At 38.2% G+C, this 18,115-nt stretch overlaps 1 protein-coding gene across 10 annotated transcripts in view; it reads right to left on the bottom strand.

Annotated features, from left to right (window-relative positions):
- The window catches only part of zfhx4 (zinc finger homeobox 4), a 293,522-nt gene that overhangs the window by 117,997 nt on the left and 157,410 nt on the right, over positions 1 to 18,115 (bottom strand). For 7 of the 10 annotated variants that reach the window (XM_048174499.1, XM_048174497.1, XM_048174496.1 and 4 more), the window contains one exon: positions 4,996 to 5,091. The exons of 1 other annotated variant lie outside the window; for it this stretch is intronic. The gene's annotated coding sequence lies outside the window, so the exon portion shown is untranslated. Of the gene's footprint in view, positions 1 to 4,995; positions 5,092 to 10,425; positions 10,607 to 18,115 lie in introns of all 10 variants that reach the window. 2 more of the 10 variants (XM_048174494.1, XM_048174502.1) reach the window with 1 other exon arrangement.

Consider the following 18,115-nt stretch of genomic DNA (forward strand, 5'->3'; position numbering starts at 1 on the left):
TAAAAAAAAAATTGATCTACAGGCTTTCAAAGACAACCTAAGAAGTCTGGGAAGGTCTCGTTTTTAAGTTTCGTTACAAGCTGTTCACACATTAGAAATAAAAAAGCGATTAATACATGTCCTACATGTAGCCACTTTAAGACATAAATTGCATTAAATTAAACAATTTATTTTAATATAGTTTATTTTCTAAATGTCCAAGAAGGTAAAGTGCTTAAGAAACACCCTAATGTGGAGAGGGTGAAAAGTCTGAAGACCAGCACTGTTTTATGTCTGTGACCTAAAGACCTGCTCTCCATTTGCCTTATCTATAGGGAGTCTAAAGAATTTCTACAGTGTCCCATGGAGCTTATGGTCAACGCTGGTAAGGCATATAGGGAAAGAGTCAGATTAAGACACTCTGTGATCTCACTCTCTTTCGTTCTTTCTCGATCTCTCTCGCTCTGTTCTTCTCTCATCATTTGGCTCTACTGTGTCAAGGTCTATGCGGAACGGCCAGAATCTCTCTATCTCTAATTCCTTCCATCAGATGCAGAAGTGAGCGAGCATGAAGAGATCAAAGATGAGGGAGAGAGAGAAGGCAAGGCTCTGAGAGAGGGCTAATGAAGGCTGGATTGACAGTGCACAGGCACCTTAAAGGCCGTGATCTCAGCATGGAGCTCACGCTGAAGAACCAGAGGGTCACTATAGATATATTAGATTTCTATAGACACATAGAGTCCCTTAATATCCACTGTGACAGACTTTTACAATGAAAATATAAACTTTGTTTTTAGTTCATCTTTAATCACTGACTCTTGTCCATACATATATATTCACGACTGTTCAAAAGTTTGGGGTCGTTAAGATTTTTACATGTTTTTGAAAGAAGTCTCTTATGCTCATCAAGGCGTCATTTATTTGATCAGTACAATAAAAATAGTAACACTGTGAAATATTATTACAATTTAAAATAACTGTTTTCTATTTAATTTCCTATAATGGCAAAGCTACATTTACAGTACACATTTTAAAACAACCATTCTTTCTTTCCTATGCAAACATTTCATTTTTCCTCAGTTTCTTCACTAGGATCAATTAATAATGCCTGGGGGAAGGAGTATGCTGTTTATTCCACAGTATTTTGTCCTCATTAATGATTTTGGTTGCTAGTTCATTAATAATTTTGACTGAGGTGATTCTTCAAGGCAATCAATACCTTGATCATACCTGACTTCAGCTTTTCCTTCAAAACTTCAGCCTTGCCTTCAAAAAAGCGCTTTGAGCGAGGTCATATCCCCATACCCCAACCCTGTCCCAGAACCAACAATGGAGTCTCTCTACATCACCAAGAGAAAATGGACAAATGTGAGTGATTAAAGATTGGTCTATTTGTTTCAATCATGAATTTAAACACTACATTTTCTGGAATGCATACTATCCATTTCAAGAGTCCTTATCAAGCATGTACTCTATATAACAAACTAAAAGTCAGCGTATTTGCATTTAATTATCATTAATTAAAATACAGAAAGAATGTTGTTAGCTTACTTAATGCATGATGGCATGATTCTTTTTTTTTTCTTTTAAAACAACCATTTTGGTTTGCATGTAATAGGGCTGTCCAAATGAGCTGTTTGATTTGGACATTAATAGTCTCAATTACCCATCAAGCTGTTTTCCACTGGCTTGACCTTAACTAGCATTCCAAATAAACTGCAGCACAGTGGTGGTAACAGGTCCATAGGACTGTAAATTAAATAAAAGAATCCCTGATCGGCACTATAATTTTCAAAAATCTTCATCTCACAGACACCTCAAGAATAGCCCCGAAATGATACATGGCTGTGCATTGGAGGAGTCTGTGGAAAACATGGAATTTTCCTTCAATACATTAGGAGGCCTGATCATTAAAGGTTGCGTGTACATATATTTTGATGATGTGTTGCCTTCAGTAAAACTTAACACTCAAGACATGTTTTGAAACCACTCATAAATCCTTTCTTTTGGTCAAGACCCTGGCAAACTTCAATAGTCTGGTCAGGCCACGCGCTGCTTTGTGGAGTCTTTTACACCGCGGCACTTTCTAATCTCTTCAGATCCGACTTGTGAGAACATAAATTACAGATTGAAAATAAATAAAAACATGGAAGCATATCTATTATGTCCTAAAGCAAACGTGGGTTTGATATATTGTGGACCGTTCATGAATAGTACAGATGAGACACTTAAGGCAAGACAAAAGCATAATAGATCGTGGCAAGAGTTGAATCAATAGACCTTATAAACGAAACGAGACTCCCACAAGATATTTTAACGGAGCCATCAAAGGAGGAGGGAAACAAATGAGCCACTAACAGAAGAGGCCATGGACCCGTGTCACGGAGCGGCCATTATTAAGATCTGCCAGTGGAGAGATGGAAAGGTGGAAGGAAAAAGAGACACGAGCTGTCATGCTGAAGATACTTCCAAGACGTCCTCGGCAGAAGCTTGTGCGGGTGCAGAGACGAGGAGTTGCATGTTTATAGATTTCTTTTATCTTCTCTCTCCTGCTATAATCTCCCCCAGGATATCAGAGGGGAGCATCATCTCTACTAGCAACACGGCACCCAAATCCTGCCAGACAGCCTGGGCTTTGTAGGTGGCTCTCCCCTTCATCCATGGCCTTTGTCACATACACACACCCGCCCTTTCGCTGAGCCCCCTACACGGCCGAGCCGCGAGCCCTGGCTCCCGGCTTTCAGCTCTCTCCCTGAAGTTAGCTTCAGCTACTTGATCCGGCCTCGTGTTCTTCACAGGCCCCGACATTTGCCGGGGCCTATTATCCTGGCGGGGGCCTTATCATATTCTCCCATCAGAAGCTGCAGGAGATGGCAAGAGATGGAAGTGCTTTAGACTCCCCCGTGGTCTCCGCCCGTGTCACCCTTCCCTCCCCCCTGCTAAGGCGCTCCCCGCTGGCCTCTCTCTTCCTGGAGATCTCTCCAGACGCTCCAATCGCACCTTTCCTCTCATCCTCCAGCCCTCCAGATCTCTTTAAACGGCTCCACCATCTGTGGAGTCTAACCCCACAAAGGCGGGCCCATGATTAGGTTGTCAGGATTTATTAAGTTAAGAAGTAGCAAAGTTTCTCCAAACGACCTCTGAACTCTTTCTCAGAGCCCCATCCACCTGCTTGGTTGCGATGGCTGGCCCTGACCCAGGGCCGCACACACCCAACGCTAATGAATTTGGCCCAATTCATCAAAACCTGGCAGATTTAATCAAACCGACATGAGGGATGAAGACTCTTGTGTTATTTCACACACACTTTGCTCGCGTTTGTCAGAATTAGGGTAGGCCTGAGAGGAAACCGATGACACACTTGAAGACAATAAGTAAAATAAATGTAATTTAAAAACATAAGGCACATTCATACCTAGGATGAAAACTATAACAATAAAGTTTTAGAAACCTTCTAAAACCTGTCAAAACTACCGACTTCGGTACCAAGCCGGCACTGAAATTTTAAAAATGTGACGCTTTGAGCGCTGTTGAGCGGATTCGTAATCACCTCTGATTGGCCACTGTGTTCACGCGCTCAACATATATGTCTGAGATTGGCTACAATGATTAACGATGATTAACAATGACACTCTTCACCGAGCGCTTACACAGATACACACACGAGCTTCAACTTGGTATCGAAGTCGGTACTTTTGACAACACTAATCCACACTAAAACTATAACAACAACTGACAAGTTTAAATAATTATTCTAATTCTATGAGAATAGGGAAAGCCACACCATAACTATAACATCAATGGTACAAAGGAATTATATCGTTGGAATCGTTTTCAGAACAATTTGTTCCAGCTGATGAATGATTAAAACATTAACAGCCAATCAGAATCCACCCGACTTCACCAGACTGCAGCACGCAGTTAGAACAAACAGACCGTTATCGTCTGTTGGTGTGGACGCTAATATAGTTATTATCACGCTTGGTGTGATTGGGTCTTTAAAATGAGAGCAATTATGAGCTAAAATTCTGGAGAAAAACATGCACCAGCGCCGACGTGGACATTGTGAAATATTCTGGACACAATAATACTGTTCATACAGCAAAGCAAAGCAAATCTTTACGTTTAATGACAGAGCGCTGTGCCGTGGTAAATCCAATGCATTTGGTATTGATTTTTCCTACCATCTGTATTCCTCATATCTTCAGTGTTCATTATGTCACGTTAGACATTACCCCCCTTCTTCCCCGAGAGGGTCTTAGCGAGTTCTCCCCCCTCTCCTTTCTTGGCTGTTGGAGACGGTGATATCTGCTGATCGCTCAGACACCTGCCTCGCAGACTCTGTGATCTCTGCCCTTCATTTCATACTGGGGATATAATTTAGTGCCAATTAGTGCCAGATGTTTGGACACTAATCACAGCAGGGAAAATATATATATTTATATCTCATGATACAAACCCATGCACGCTATGAGGGAGGTGAAGTGTGAGCACATGTGCTTACATATAAATGTAAGTGCATTTTGTCTTTCTGCACTGGCAGATTTTTTTTCACTTTTCATTTTAAAGTGATAGTACATCTAAAAATTGTGGAACACAAAAGAAGGTATTTTGAGCAACGTCATAGTATTTTCTGTCTATACAATGCAAGTAAATGGGGTCCATTTTACTTTCATTTTATAAATATCATGCACTTACATTCAAAATACGACATATCAAAATAAAGTCTTAATACCTCAAAAAACATTCAATATTATAGAATATTGATTTGATATTTGATTTTGAAGCATTTTTCTCCAATTGATAATATCTTCTAACATTGCCAAAGGGAAGTCTGTTCAAATTTAGTTAACTTTTGAGGACAATTTTTCCCCCAAATTATAGCCAAGTAAACCACTAACACATTCAAATGTGCAGTGTCTCATTATCTGACTCGTCTCACTTATCAGAGCACATCTCAGAAAATCCACAGCAGTATATACTTTATGTCTTTGTTTATTCAGTGCTTCTACTCACCATGTGAATTATTGAAGGAACCAGTAAATGAGTGCGAGGACTGGAAACATGACCTCCAAGACCAGTAGTCCACCACAAACCAGCACTAGTACATCACTAAAGATGAGTAAAAATAAATTAATTACCACTTAAAACCACATATGGTCAGCAAATCTGTTAAGCACTTGTGTTCTTTTGATAGCCCAAAGTCTAATAACACTAATTACAAATCTATTTTTTTCCCAAATTATTTTAATACGTTCCTCAACCTAATCTTTAATTGAATTTTTTGTAATAAGGATACATTAAATTGATCAAAAGTGACAAGTAAAGATATTTTATGTTTTCTTTTTCAAATATGTGCTGTTCTTTTGAACTTTATATTCACCAAAGAATCCAGTAAAAGAAAAAAGAAAAAAAAGAAAGAAAAAAAATTTAAATAAACGCAGCCTTGGTGAACATAAGAGGAGTCTTTCAAAAAAAAAAAAAAAAAAAAAAAAAAACTGACCCTACACTTTTGAATGGTAATGCATATTATTGAAGCTTTAACCTTCTTCTTTAAGCAGACACAGACTTTTCAGAAACATGACTTATCCAATATAGTAATAGTTACCCAGCAAAAACACAGAAAAATCCATAAAATAAATAGCAACAGTAAGGCAACAAATTTTTTCATGAAGAAGTTAACATTTTGTTAATCAAAAGATTAGGAAAGGCCATAAAAAAAATACTTAAATTATAAAAAGTGTGTTTTTTTTTTTTTTAGATTTCAGACTCCAAAAGGGCTTATTTACAGTTCCTAAACAAATTAATCTTCTGAAACAAGCACTGAAATTGAGCATCCCTATATAACTGTCCATTAAAAAAATAAGTGACATGATAGCAGACGCAGTCGCATTTAATTACAAATATTGTATTATCTGCACCAAACTGGGGGCTGGATTAGACTGAATATGGAGATAGGGAGTTATCTTTGAGAGTATGACAGGTCAGTGACTGAGCTTCTTATTAAAGGCGAAGGGGTTTAAGAAAGATGAACGAATGAGCCGGTACTGAAAAAAAGAGCAGGTGCACTTGATCTCACCATATACACCTTACAAATGAAGGGAAAAGCCATCCACTCTCAAAGCCACCCTTATTTCGTGTTTGTGTTTGCTTAATCTATCGTGATGGAAGGAATATTAGCATAGAAACTAGCGCTGGTTAAGGCAGGATGGAGGTCTGGATTGAGTCTCAAAACTCCCCACTTGTAATAGCCCTTATCACTACAACAGGGATGAGGTCTATTTTCTATCCCAATTAGACTGCAGGACTGGGTTGGGAAATGACTTCAGGAAAAGAAAACGGCTGTAGGATTGGAAGATGAGGAAAAGCACAAGAGGCCAAAAGAGAGAGAACAAGCTCTGATATTTAAAAAAATGCCAAAAAGTCGTGGACAACAATCTCAGCTGTGCTGGCGGTGGCCGTCCACTCCACAGTGAGATTGATGAGCTCAATCGCGAGATTTATCCCGTAATGTTTACAATAAGATTCCAGCGCCGAGGCCCAGTTGGCCGCATCGGGCTGCCCAGAAAAAGGCAGCCCGGTCTGCCAGGGTAATTTGTCCTGATGTAGTAAATAACAGGGTATAATGAAAATACCCCTGATGTATTCAGGAGCCCTGATTGATGCGGGATGAAGGAGGCCTGTGGAGGAGAACTCCCTATCTCCACATTTACATACTCAGACCCTCTGCACAGCCACCCTGACAGCTGCTGCCAGTGCTCCACACAATTTTAAAGCAGTTATGAATTACCGCTGACCCTCCCTGCCCCCACTCACTAGTGCGGGAGACGCAGGCATATTGAAAGTCATCAGTCTGTGGCAGTCATTCTTTTTAGCATGATGTGGTGGGCTTGGGGGCTGTGGAGAAGGGAGGTGGGATTGGTTTCAATCACAAGCAAAAAAAAGGGGTGGGGGGGAGATGGATACGGGTTACAACAACAAAATCCTTCTAGTGAACTAGAATGATATTTGCCAGTCTCTTAAATGAGGAAAAAAAGGCCCTGAAAAAAATGCTTCTATTTTATATTGTTTATTGAAAATTATATTGAAAATTTAATATTCAGCATATGGAAGCTTATTTCTGCCAAAGAATAAAAATATAAAAAACACAATTCTGACTTTTCAAGTTTGCATCTCATAATTCAGACTTTTTTTCCCTCAGAATTCTCAATTTACATCTCACAATGTTCACTTTTCTCAGAATTTTGAGTTTACATCTCGCAATTCTCATTTTTTTCCCTCAGAATTCTGATTTTAGACACCATATGCACATGCAGAATTCTGAGGGGGAAAAAAACTCTAAATAATACAATATACTTCCATATCAGCAAGAATTCCCAAAGGAATAGATTTTTTCCCTCCGCTTCCAGGCTGACTTCTGCTGTTGCTTTATCAATTAATAAGCTAAAGCAAGACCACTATTCACATTTTCAAACACACATTCACCATTATAGTCGCTCAAAGAGCGACAGGCCATTCAGGTTCAATTTTTGCTAATGCAAGTTCCTTACAATTATGTTTAATTGTGTATTTGCCGCCCTAAAAGAAATCTCGGATAAAATATCAAAAGATCGCATCTGAGATAAAAGGTTTTCCACTTACCCACAAGCAAAAAGCTGCACATTTACGGTGCGGCTGTAAAAAAAAATTAATATAAATGTTATGTAAACTAATGTATGTAAAATTAAGAATATTCGCTGATTTTTTTCCAATCAACACAACTGTTTGGCACTGTCTGAAAATTTATGTAAAGTTCAGGGTGGTTAGGCTCTCTAATCAGGCCTATTCAATACAGCTCTGGCTTTCAGAGCACTAGCCAGGCTTTTTATTAGCCACGGTGACAAGGCGATGTGAGAGGAGAAGATGACAATGAAAGGTTACAGTGATGAAAGCTTGAATGCTCCTCACTCATGTATCCTTTCGACATCTCCTCAATAATTAACCGTGGGGGTGAAGGATGCGGGGGTGAAGGCTTTTCACTTTTGGCCTTTTTAGACCTTTGAAATGCATATCAAACACAGGCCTGCTTCCATTCCTGACAAAATCGTTTTATTATGCTGCACTTATGTGTTCATACCTCAACCAGCCAAGAGTGAAAATGTGGAAACAGAAATTAAGCAAGCACCAAGTGCAAGTAATATTTGCCATTGCCAAGTAAATAAAACTGTAACTGATTGGTGATTGTATTAGGTTTCAACTGCAAGATAGTCTGACCTTCACCATTTGTTTCTGACGTAGACAACATGAGCGAATCAAATCACACTTACACTGTTGTTCAGAAGGTTGGGGTCAGTAGGGTATTTTTTTGTGTGTTTTTGAGAGAAATCTCTTATGTGGTCAAAAATGCAGTAAAAACAATGATATTATTAACAATAATATTTTCTTATTTTAAAATTTAATTTATTCATGTGATGGCAAAACTGAATTTTCAGCATCATTACTGCAGTCTTAAGTGTCACATGATCTTCAGAAATCATTCCAGTAAGCTGATTTGATTTCTTAAGAAACATATCTTATTATTATCATAGCTGAAAGCAGTTGTGCTGCTTAATACTTTTGCGGGAACTGTACATAGTATTCTTTGTTGAATTTAAAGGTTAAAAAAGCATTTATTTGAAATAGAGACATTTTGTAAAATTATGTCTTTACTATCACTTTCAATCGGTTTATCTGGGATGGAAGTTTTTTCCCCCTCTATAACCCAGAATTCCATATAGAGACACATAGGAAACTATTACTAGCACAAAGCCACCACAATTATATATGAATGCGTGAGTAACATGGAATTAAGAAAAAATAATAATTATACAAATATTGTTTCTCATATATGTACAGTTTCATTTCATTATACATGCATGTATATTTATTTGTAAAAAATTATGCAAAATAGTTTTGATGGTGTGCTTCCTTGTATAATATACATTGTGAATAAATGAATCTGTCTTTGTGAAGTGACCTTTCTCCATATTTTATGCAGTTTAAATTACTTTGAGATATTTTAAACACACAATGTTTGGCAAGACAAATAACAATGCTAATTTCTTCAGTCATTTTTTTCAATCTAAAATATATGAACCTCAACTCCACTTCCACCCCATCTGAGCATGAGAATAAGTAAATATTCTTTTCTGCCATTCTATAATATTTGACTCGAACAGCGCCAGAGTACGGCGGAGGGTGGACACAGAGATTGAAAATGGAGAATGACACCACAGGAGGAAGTCAGCATCTGCAGTCTGCATGCTTCTCGGGGTTCAGTCCAAGACAATCATGTAATGTATCATTCATATTGCTGCAATGCTGCTGCTGCAGCCCTCATTTTCTCAGTTGCGGCTGTCCGCGAATGAGAATCCAGCAAACGCTCCCCGTCGTCATGTTCCCCCCATCATTCAACCCACAGTGCTCTTCTTCAATCTGTCACCCAGAGAAATGCTCTGCAACACACACACACACACCAAACGCAATCCAATGGCAAATACAGATTTACACAAAAACAATGCTTTTACTATGAATGTAAATCAATATTAACGGTCAACAAGTACTCTGAAAATGAAAAAAAAAAAAGCCGTTTTCTCTTAACTTTCCCTTATTTAACCTTGAAAACAGAATGCTGTTGTAGTTTTTAACAACATCACAGTTAATCTTCTAATTCCAAAAGTCATTTTTGCCATAGAATAAAAAAAGAACTTAGAAGAAAAACAGAACCGCACATTTATTTGACCTCTATTTTGGCTACTGAATAGAGCGCCCAATCCTGCCTCCATCTAAATGGACAAAATGATCCTTCATTTTAAAACCTAATCAGCGGAGACCATTAAAGGTAGGGGCAAGATATTTCTTGAGCTATGGCTGATTATCATGCTGAATGAAGGACTTGTTTGGCACCGTCCCAGTGGGGCAGGAGTCATTCTTCAAGGTGACGCACCTCACTAGAGGAATACACTCTCAATTTGCAATTGAAAGGAGTCAAATATACACGGCCATCCTCGGCCTGCCCGGATGGAAGCGGTCCATGTATATTCACAAGGATCCAGATGGACTCTCCCCTTTATCTAGGGAGGCTAAACATGGACATGGATGGCTGACTTTCTGTTTGCAGCTTTAATAAGACAGGGAAATTATCGATAGCAAAAGTACATAAAGGGAGGGCGAGATGAATTAACTCAAAAGGAAAGAATAACAGGGCCCTCCCTAAGTGGCTCGCAGGTCTGAAGGAAAGGCCACGCTTACGCGTGAAATTAACGAGTCGGTAGAAATCTCATTTTGGAGGGTGAATCTGATAGATGTTCCAAACTTCAACAGAGTTCAGGGTTAGAGGCAAGAACTTCTGACAACAATTTGAATGAGGAAATCCTATTTCAGTCTAAGCACAGGCTGGAAGAAACTGGCAAACCATACAGTAATCACCTTATCCATCATGGTAATCCTACACACACAAGAGGCTTTGGGCTGGAAGATTCTTCTCCTCCCTTTTTATGAGAAACATGAAGTCATATTCTCTCCGTAGCTCAGGTATTCAGTATTCCTCCCTCTCTTTTGTGTGTTAGAGCTGTGGCGACCGAATGTGTGTGAGGTGAACGGTCATTAGCTGTAAGGTAAGCAAACAAAACACACATTTTATTACTTCAAGACAAACATTAGCGATGGCAACGCAGGCAAAGTGGAGGAATTTGATTCTGGAAAGGAATCTATCCATCCTGAACCCTGTCACTCTTATCACTATGGCCAAACGAGCTTTGCGCGAGACAAGCTTTCCTCGCCAGATGCATCAGCAGAATTTAGTTAGGTGGTCGAGCCCGGTGTGCCCAGGTGGGTCACCTTGCAGTGCATGCTGGGATTCCCCACATGGATAATCATGCTCCTTAATGCCAATACAGGCTTAGGCACAGCTCTTTAGCCACGCTAAAACCACTAACGCTAAAACCACTAACACCAAAACGCACAAAAAGGCAACTGCTGACTATAACTTGTAGCTTTAATCCATCAAATGTATTAGTGGGTGAGATTCTAATCAAGAAATCTTTGAGGAATTTTGTATCGCAAAACCAGCTGATCTTAAGTAACCAGTCCTGTGTCAAACTAAAATATTTTTCTTTATTTTCAATGCAAACAAGTCTTACAATATTAATATTTTGCGATAACGATCTGCTGATTGTAAATGATCCCACATACAGTATGGATCACGGCCACTCACCAAATAAAGAGATATTAAATATTGATTTGAATTTAAATTAATTTTAAAATCTTTCCTGTACATTATATTATCTCAAAGCTTCCACTAGGGAAAAAATTGTCCACTGCAAAATACAAAACATCTGGTCTAGCAAAAAAAAAAAGAAAAAAAAAAAAGACAAATATATTACAGTACTATTAATACAGAAGTCCTCTTAGGATATTCACTGCAATCGATGATAGCAGTTGAGTATGAAACAAGAGAGAGCGAGTCTGCAATGTGGTAAGAGAAACATGAAAGTAAGGTCTGGAATACAGTGCTGCCCTGGACAAATATTAGTGAATATTAGGAAACATTAGACCACCAATTGTCACAACTGACCAATCAGAATCAAATATTCCAGAGAGGTATGTGAGCGGTCGTATGATGGGTAACACTTTAGTATCGGGATCACATTAACTATTAACTATGACTTTTGCCTCATAAATAAATAAACTCCTAATTTACTGCTTATTAATAGTTAGTAAGGTAGATGTTGTAGCATTTAAGTTTAGGTATTGTGTAGGATAAAGGGATGTAGAATAAGGTCATGCAGAATAAGGCATATACTGTATATGTGCTTTATAAGTACTAATAAACAGCCAAAATTCAAGTAATATGCAAGCTAATAAGCAACTAGGTAAAAGTGAGAATTGTTCCCCATACTAAAGTGTTACCATTTGATGTGTTCAAGTCATGTAAAAAACAACATAAAAAAACACATGAACAGCACCAGAAAATTGTAATTACGAATTTGTTTCTGAGTTGGGGGCGTGTTAGTGATAAAATATGGCGGATGCAATGGATGCAGCATCTGTATTAATGGTAAATTTGTTGAAATTAATGAAATTATTTAATTGTCATTTACAAAAAAATTAGTTGTGTGTACAAAATAGATAGACGCTAAAATATATTAAGATTCCATTTACAGCACTTTCATAAACTGAATAAAAACATAAAAACAAAAACACCTGATACACTTCCATTATTTATCGTGTAAACTCAGGGCCGGATTACCCATAGATGGGATTGGGCGAGTGCCCTGGGGCACCAGCCAATAGGGGGGCACCAAGTGATTAAAATTATGACTAGACTTTTTTTTAAAAAAACCTGTTTTGTATATATATTATTTAGCTGGAAAGATACGGATACAAAACTAACAGTTACAGTATATACAGAGAGAATATAAAGAGCCCTACCTCTTTGATCGCGAAAGTGAAAGTGCCCTTTGCGGTCGTTCGCAGTAGAGCACTCCCGCGGGACCCAATGCAACAGAGTGTGGCGCGGGACAAAATTTGATGGCCGCGGCCGATGAGACACTATAGCTACTCGTGTGCGGGTTGCGGGAGAATCAAATGATTTGCGGGACTCCTGCAAAATAGAAATATTTAAACATAAAATATCTAAAAACTAATAATTTTTATTCATATATTGCAAAAAAGCAACAAGAACAACTAATATAAAATAAAAACGATTTACAGTCGCAAGCATGCGATATTCTATTTATAACTAGTGTTTGCAATGTTGCCAATCACAGACAAATCTGTTGATTTCTGACACGCAATGGAGACGCAACACAATCAGGTGTTTATGTTAGAATCCACTCCAAACGCTGCAGTTTTTATGCAGACAGTGCTGCATATAAGAGCGGGACTGAAACCTGCAGGAGCGGGCGGGCGCTGGACTGAAAAATCCGTCCCATCCGATGTAGGTCTCTACATCGCGGTGCCCCCGCGTTTCCATTTCTCCTCCCCCAGAACGCGATTTCGCCCCTGCATGCCACTGCATGGAGGACGCCAGGTTTATTCTTGCCTATTTATTGGGAAAATCTGATTAAAACCAAAATTATAGGCCTATGTAGTGTCCCATGCACTTACAACCATCACAGTGCTATCGTCGGTGGTTGACGTTTCTGTAATTTCAATCAAATACAAGCAATTTTGCTGTGTATAAAACATACAATACGCTTCAAATGTTTACACATGTAAATGTTCATGTGCAATTTTTCTTACCTAGGAAGCTCGTAATTACGATAATTCCAATAGCTCGTGAAGGCAGAATTAACTAATGATTTAGCATTCACAAATTCTAGAAAAAAAGATTTTCTGCTTAGGTAAGACTTATTTACCATTATTTCTCGGCAAATATGTGACGCTGCGGAACGGTTTTCTCGTTTAGATAGTTGCTTAGATGCATGTAAAGTTCAGTGTGTGTGTTTCGCTGGTTGCTTGCAACAGTCTTTCTTGGGCTTGCTTATCTGTTTTTTTAAACATATGGTTTTGCATGTAGTCCTCATATATGCCTTTTATGATGGAAATAAAGACGAAGATGGGGGGGGGGGGCACTTCAAATGTGGTCACCCTACTCTGTATTTCACAAAATACTCTGTATTTTATATAGAAAAGCGACAACGCAACTTAACTGTGTTACGAGGATGCTGATTTCATATAACTTCATTAGATGTGAATTGTACAAAAATGTATGATTATTAGAAAAAATTAAGCATGAAGGCCCATCCTAACCCCACCCCTAAAACATACCCATCACTGGGGCGTAAGCAGATCGTACGAAAACATATAAATTTATACAAATTAGCCACCAATTTGCAAAAACGTAAAATAATAAAGAATTGCCATGAGATGTCGTACATCGCCATCTTGCTCTGACCAAAGTGATTCGAACGCACCTGACAACATAATTACGACTTCCCAACTCGTAAATACAAACTTCCCAGGAGGGCTCGAACACACAGATATTTCCAGATGCACCACTCCCTTCCATCAGTGAATCAGCTACTAAAACAAAGTAGCATGTCCAAATAAACACCACAATAAGCGGGTGCTATTCATTCTTAGTGAATATTCCCCTGAGTTTCTCTTCTAGTCAGAGAATGGCATTTTTACTGATGATATTTGCACATGACACTAAAAAAGATTATCTGGCAAGCGCCCATGATCACGCACACAATAAGAATGCATTAAAACAAATTTATCTTAAGATTAAGACAAACAGTGACCCCTCTCTGAACTGCAGAAAAGAAAATGAAATCACACAAATGCTTTCTAAAGAGTATTCCGCATTAATCCTTATATAGCCTTCCGTCAGCTGCAAGCGGACTACCCTTTTTACACAAAATAATCTCACACGAGAAAAAGCAACATAAAAAATCAATAGGCAAAATGGGAAAATGCTTTTCTGGGTCACATTTGAATATATCTTTTGGAGCTATTGATTTGTTTTTTGAGTGACCCGGCTCGGACCATTCTTCGCAATTAACACGCAGGGAAAATTAAATTCGGAGGGGGAACTATTACACATGTGGCCAGTTTTATTGGATAGATAAATGAGCTCGGGCTCTGATAAAGAAGGGCGGAGTTCACCATAAGTAAGATTTATAATCTGACTCCAGGAATCAAGTAAATTAATTTTGCTATATTAAACTCAACCTTTAACCCACTCCGTCTCTGATTACCATCCGTCCAGACTCGTGCACTTGAGGCCGGAGCAGACAAAGGACTTTGCGGCAAGGTGGGGGGGAGGGTGGGGTAAAAGCGATAGGAAAAAAAAAAAGAGATTGAGAGACTGATGATATTTCTTCAGCTCTGTGCTGCACATATCTCTCACCCCATACATGATTTTTCAATTATTTGAGCACGTGCAGACATGCTGAGCAGAGTCAGGGAGCGTGGAGCCTTACAGATGAGTAAAGCATTATCACACATGCTGAGGCTCTCTGCTTTAAATATTCTACAGTGCCAAGTAGTATCATCCAATCTGCCGTCATAGCACACCTCTAAAACCTTCACTCTCTGGCTGGGCGCAATGTGCCGAATCCCAACAGAACATTCGTCATTTCACATCACAACTGAAACGATATTTCTCATAGACCTCAGCGCCACAGCTGCACATAGAGCGGGGTCCAAAAATCTGAGACCGCATTGGAAATCTGGGATTTGAGATCTAATTTAAACCTGGAAGCAGAAAGTTAAAAAAAAAAAAAAAAAAAAAAAAAAAAAAAAACGAATAAGAAATACATTAGAGTCTGCATTGTTTCTAGGTCACTAATCAAGTAAGCAAATTACTAAAGGTCAGATGTTTTTGCTTCCATTGATGCACAAGATGCGCTTCATTCTCAAATCATGCTGGAAAACAAGATGATCAGGTTTTACACAAATTTAGAAGCAAAAGATCTTAATTCCTCAATTCAAGTTATGCTAATAATATCATTTGTCATGAAAAAGTTGATTAAAATAACAGCACTTTCACTAGCGGTTTCAAACTTTGGAGCAAGCAGCTCTACTGGTTGACTAACACATCCACACACATACATCAGTAGAATAAAGTGTTAGGTTACACAAAGATTCGAGCTTGCTCCAGTAAGGGTCTCTGAAGTTGACAAAGATGGAAAAGGTGCTTGAAATTCAGAGGATTTCCGAAACGTTAAAGCTTTCAATAATTCATCTTATATCTGTAAAAAGGAAAGGGAGAAAGTGAAGAGAAGTAGAGGTAGACGGGTTGAAGCGGTCTGGGGTCCATATCAGAGACCTGTGAGGCTGTTACCTCCACTCCGTTAAGCAGAAACAGAGACAGCAATAAATAGCCCTTTATTTGTTCCACTAGATTGTTCTAGCATTCAAGCTCAACTTAATCGCTGACCAACCAGTAAACATCTCTGAGGCTTTAATTACAGAGGTGTACTCACACAAAGAAATAATAAATGGATTATACTACGCATAGAAATATAATGTTTAAATAGAAAACAGTTCGCGTTGTTCCAACTGCCTTGAAGCAGAACGACTATACGTTTTTAAAATCATTATTTGATCAGGGGAGACTGGGGCTAGTTGTCACACTTTTTCATGCTTGAGTGAATATTTCTCATTCTAGATTTATTTTTTAGAGCCAATTTCTGCATAGGCACATACCTTTATGTCTTATGTACAAAAAGTTGTCACAATAGAACCTGCAATTAAGCAACCTATCATACAAAACCAAATAATGGAGAAAAAATATCAAGCAACAACTATTGTAATTAATAAATTGTATACATTTATAACATTTAAACTTGAACTTGTCCCAACCTACTTATGGAAAAATAATCTTGCACTGAGAACCTTTCAGTTAAAGTCCACCATCATAACATAGTTAAAGGGTTAGTTCATCCAAAAATGCAAATTCTGTTATTTATTACTCCCCCTCATGCCGTTCCACACCCGTAAGATCTTTGTCAATCTTCAGAACACAAATTAAGATATTTTTGTTGAAATCCGATAGCTCTGTGAGGCCTCCATAGGGAGCAATGGACACTTCCTCTCTCAAGATCCATAAAGGTACTAAAAACATATTTAAATCGGTTCATGTGAGTATAGTGGTTCAATATTAATATTATAAAGTGACGAGAATATTTTTGGAGCGCCAAAAAAAACAAAATAACGACTTATTTAGTGATGGCCGATTTCAAAACACTGCTTCAGGAAGCATCGGAGCATAAATGAATCAGTGTGTCGAATCTGCAGTTCGGAGCGCCAAAGTCACGTGATTTCAGCCGTTGGCAGTTCTGAATCATGATTCGACACACTGATTCATTTATGCTTCGATGCTTCATGAAGCGGTGTTTTGAAATCGGCCATAACTAAATAAGTCGTTATTTTTTTTTGGTACTCCAAAAATAGTCTCGGCGCTTTATAATATTAATATTTGAACCACTGTACTCACATGAACTGATTTAAATATGTTTTTAGTACCTTTATGGATCTTGAGAGGGGAAGGCCTCACGGAGCTATCGGATTTCAACTAAAATATCTTAATTTGTGTTCTGAAGATTAACGAAGGTCTTACGGGTGTGGAACGGCATGAGGGTAAGTAATAAATGACAGAATTTTCATTTTTGGGTGAACTAACCCTTTAAGACTTGCCTGAATATGCCTGTGTGATTTTATTGCACTGTAAATACGTTTTCATTATTATAACAATATCTTTGTGTCCATTAAATTATAATTTAATGTAACAATTTCATTTATTTTTGTCATTTATACTGATTCAAATTGATCATTCATTCTGCATCAATTATTCATTTCTGTGAAAATTAAAAAGTGCAAATGAACTCATTACTGCAGGATGTAGCTTAACTTGAACCTAAATATGTATGCATTTATTATTTGAAACAAAAGCGGTTGGTTGGTTGGTTGGTTGGTTGGTTGGTTGGTTGGTTGGTTGGTTGGGTTTGGTTGAGTTTGGTTGGGTTTGGTTTGGGTTTGGGTTGGCTGAAATATTTTACAATGCATATTTACTTAAAGGTGCCCTTGATTCAAAAATTGAATTTACCTTGGCATAGTTAAATAACAACACAGTGAGTCTCAAACTCCATTGTTTCCTCCTTCTTATATAAATCTCATTTGTTTAAAAGACCTCTGAAGAACAGGCGAATCTCAACATAATACCGACTGTTACGTAACAGTCGGGGTGTACGCCCCAATATTTACATATGCAAGCCCATGTTCCCAACATTATGAAAGGGATTACACGTCTGGATGTGCACAGCTGAAACATCAGACTAGGTAAGCAAGCAAGGACAATAGCGAAAAATGGCAGATGGAGCAATAATAACTGACATGATCCATGATATCATGATATTTTTAGTGATATTTGTAAATTGTCTTTCTAAATGTTTCGTTAGCATGTTGCTAATGTACTGTTAAATGTGGTTAAAGTTACCATCGTTTCTTACTGTATACACGGAGACAAGAGCCGTTGCATTTTCATTTTTAAACACTTGCAGTCTGTATAATGCATAAACACAACTTCATTCTTTATAAATCTCTCCAACAGTGTAGCATTAGCCATTAGCCACAGAGCACTATCAAACTCATTCATAACCAAATGTAA

Source organism: Megalobrama amblycephala, linkage group LG22, assembly GCF_018812025.1.
Source record: "Megalobrama amblycephala isolate DHTTF-2021 linkage group LG22, ASM1881202v1, whole genome shotgun sequence".
NCBI classification, from domain to species: domain Eukaryota; kingdom Metazoa; phylum Chordata; class Actinopteri; order Cypriniformes; family Xenocyprididae; genus Megalobrama; species Megalobrama amblycephala.